The sequence below is a fragment of the Mauremys mutica genome, chromosome 5 (assembly GCF_020497125.1).
Source record: "Mauremys mutica isolate MM-2020 ecotype Southern chromosome 5, ASM2049712v1, whole genome shotgun sequence".
In the NCBI taxonomy this organism is placed as follows: Eukaryota; Metazoa; Chordata; order Testudines; family Geoemydidae; genus Mauremys; species Mauremys mutica.
Genome location: NC_059076.1, coordinates 142902609 through 142906482, shown reverse-complemented (window position 1 = coordinate 142906482; position 3874 = coordinate 142902609).

The window sequence follows — 3874 nt, the reverse complement described above, 5'->3', positions numbered from 1 at the left end:
TTCCCTTGCAGTAATAATGCCCAATGAGCAAGGCGAGCATTTGAAACTTGCCCATCTTTTACCCTGTTGGACAGTAAAAACTGAAGAGGAGTGTGCGATGAGTGTAATATGATCGGGCTGAGGCCAATTAGAAAAGAAAAGTGTTGTATGGCCCAACTGGTTGCCAATAGATACTTTTCACAATTGTCATATTTGAGTTCAATTGATGACATTAAACGTGAGGCATAGGCCACAGGTCTGATTTTCCCATGCCTTTCTTGTGAGGCCACAGCCGCCAACGCATTAACGCTCACCACTACCTCCAGATTTCAGGATTTGGTGTGATCAACACCGGAGCCTTGATAATGGCCTGTTTTAGCTGGGATACTGCCTCCGTGTGTTGCTCAGACCATTCCCACTGTACACCTTTCTTTAGTAGTTGGTACAAAGGACCTGCAATAGAAGCAAAATTAGGGATGAAATCCCTGTGGTACCCAGTTAAACCTAGGAAAGCTCTTAAAGCCGTAGGTTCCTGTGGTAAAGGCAATGTTTGGATTGCATCCACCTTCTGTTGCGCTGGGGTTCTACCCTATTTTGTCAGAGTGAGGCCCAAGAAAGAGACACAATTAGCCATTAGCTGAGCCTTGGCTGGATTGCACTTTAACCCTGCTTCTTTTAGAATTTGCAGGAGCTCGTCAAGTCTTCCTAAATGCTCCTTTTTCGTCTGTGTTGCTAAACACAGATCATCTACATATTGAAATAGAACATTTGGTTTAGAAAATGGTGACAGTATCCGTCTCATTTGTGCATGGAATAAAGCTGGAGAGTTTTTATATCCCAGGGGCAAACGTGTCCAAGAATATTGCACTCCCTGAAAACTAAATGCAAAACGGTACTGTGAAATGTGTGCCAATGGTAATGTCCAAAAGCTGTTACTGATGTCTAATACAGTAAACCATACAGCCTCTGGATCAAAGGATTTGATTAGATCTGGCATTTTGGCCACTGTGGGGGCACAAGTTGGTGTGACCTGGTTTAGGCGTCTGTAGTCTATTGTGAGACGCCACGAACCATCCGGTTTCTTAACAGGCCAAATAGGTGAATTTGCAGTGGAAGTACATTTTCGTAGTACTCCCTGTGTCAGCAAAGACTTAATAGTCTTTTCTATGTATGGATTTGCTTGTTCTGGGTAAGGATACTGTTTTTGGGCTGAAGTTTCTCCTCCTTCCACAACAATAGTGACGGCCATGCATCCACAGTCATGTTTGTGTTTAGCAAAGGCATCTGCATGTTTGTTCAGTAATGCCTGTAACTCCGGTTGGTCTGCATGTTTAGCCACTATTTCGTCCAAATCATACCCTTCAGGTTCAAAGTCCTCCACTGGAGATACCATGCCACACTCAGGTATGACCACTGGAGAGTCATCCTTTTCCTGTTCTACTGAAAGACACAATAATTGGTTACACAAATCAAGAACACATCCCTGTTTGTATAAGAAATCAGTTCCCAATAAGGAATTCTTTGGGTCTGCTAACTTCATTAATGCAAAAGTATGATTCTTTCTTAGGTGACCTATTTGTACTTCAAGGGGTGTAGAAAGTGTGGTAGTAACCTGATTACTTGCAAAAGTTGCAAGTGTCTTGGTACATCCTGATGATAGAGGAGAGGATCTAGGATCCTCGACATGGAGAATACTGATTGCTGCTCCAGTATCTATAATGAGATTCCTGTCTAGTCCCTCTATCACTGCAGATATTGTGGGTCTTCCACTTGTATCTCTGCCTAAAGGGGTTATGACTACACTCTGGGTTGTTTGTAGTCATGCAGCATATGCTGTCAGATAATCAAGGGGTTCCTCCTCTATCTCCTCAGAGGCAGCCAATTCTGGAGGAGTGGCTGTCCACTGGGGAAAAGAGGATGGATCGACGGAGGCCACTGGACGGTTCAAGGTTGCTGAGCCTTGGCCTTCCATCATCATCAGCTCATTCACACGGGCATGAAGTTCTCGGATAGCCCGTCGTTGAGCTTCAAGCGTCTGTTGCACTGTTCTAAACATTTTCACAACTGAGTCCTCAGTTTTGTGCAAAGGCGGTGATTTAGGTCTCTGCAGACGTGAACTGTTCTGTGCAGCATCTGAAAAGAAAGGAACACGATCCCAGGCTCCTGCATAGGATCCAAACGCATAACCCTGTCGAGGGGCCTGGCCACTCGAAGGTCCAGGGTTATTACGTGGGTTAGGGTCATTTTGCCAACGTTGATACTTAGGGAATTTAGGAACTCCTCGTCCTAATCCCGGCTGAGGTCGAGGTCCCTCAATCCTCACCATAGGATTAGTTTGTGGTTCCTGAAGTACTGCAACCGGGGCTCCACGCCGACCTAATTTGGAGCCTCCCTGTGCATATGCTTTAGCCAATAAGGCTAATGTTCTTTTTAAAGAAATATCATCAGTGATATGCATATTAACCATTTCTCTTAACTGAGGAAGGGAATTATTAACAAGCAAACTGATATATGGCAGTTCATCGATTTCTTCTTTGATATGACTCTGCCAAGCTGCACTTAACCGCAAATGAAACTGATGTGGAGTTTCATTAGGTTTCTGCTTTAAGTTAGACAGAATTGCTACTCCAGCTTGCCCTGGGTGCTGATTATGTTCCAATAGGGCTACTGTCTCTTCAAAAGTTTTCTCTCCTACCCTAAACTTAAGTGGCAAAGTACTCCACAATGCTCGATTCACTGTGAGTTGTAAGATTTTAACCCAATCTTCCCTTGGTAAGCCAAACACTTTTGCTGTCTCCTGCACACGTTGTGCATGCATAGCAACTGAAGAATCCTCCATCATTCCTACTTGCTTAGCCACCAGGTCTAAGGTTTTAATATCTGTAACAACTGCTACAGGACAATCAGAATTGGAACCTGCAATTCCTTCTTCTGGATCTGAATCTGAGCTTTCATTTGAGCTTAAATCCACAATTTCTATTCCTTGCCTTCTTCTACCTGGATTCACATTTTCCTCATCTGAACCATCAAAACTTTCCACTGGAGATAATCCTGGGTATCTAGGATAATTTTCCATGAAATGTCTATGGCTTACATTCAAAGCATCTCCACATTGACGCAGGACATCCCTTAGTCCACTAAAATCTGGTGTGGTAGGGCGTTCTACCGATACACTAGGTGATACCAGCATATACCACGGGGGTGTAGGGGACCCACAAAATTCCTGGGGGTCTAGGCAATGTTGATTGCCCGTATGCCAATAAATGTCCACCCAAAGGGACTGGATCTTCTACTCTATATGGTGCTAATGTAAAATTGGGTGGAGGAGCAGGAATTCTATTCCCTGCTTTTTGTTGTAGCTCTCTTTGTAACTTAGAGATCACTACATCACATGCATTAGCTACAAGTGTTACCTGTGATACGGCCTCTTCTAATCCCTGAATAATGACCGATTCTAAAGGCACTGTTTCTTCACTCACAGAAGCTGTCTCTACAGAAGCAGATTTCTCTTTTTCTTTCCCTGCTTCTCTATTTGTGTCACTAACTGCTTCACTGACTGTGACACTTGTCTCCGCCTCCTGAACTGTCACTTCAGAACTTCCGTCTGCTATTAGCAGACTGTCAGTTTTCTCTGCACTGCCAATTTCCTCTTCTGACTCTACAGATTCAATCTGCAACTCTGCTTCTGAAGGTACTGTGTTTGCTTGAGCTAATTCTCTTGTTTTACTTCTAGTCACTGGTCCAATAGGATTTTCTACCTCTGTCGGTTCCACCATACCAATAGGGATGGGAATCGGTTCTTCAGTCTCCTCTGCTATATTTTCTCCCTTTTCTAATTCTTTAATCTTTTCCAACAACCGACCACGGTCTACTCTGTAGGTTACCAGCATCTGCT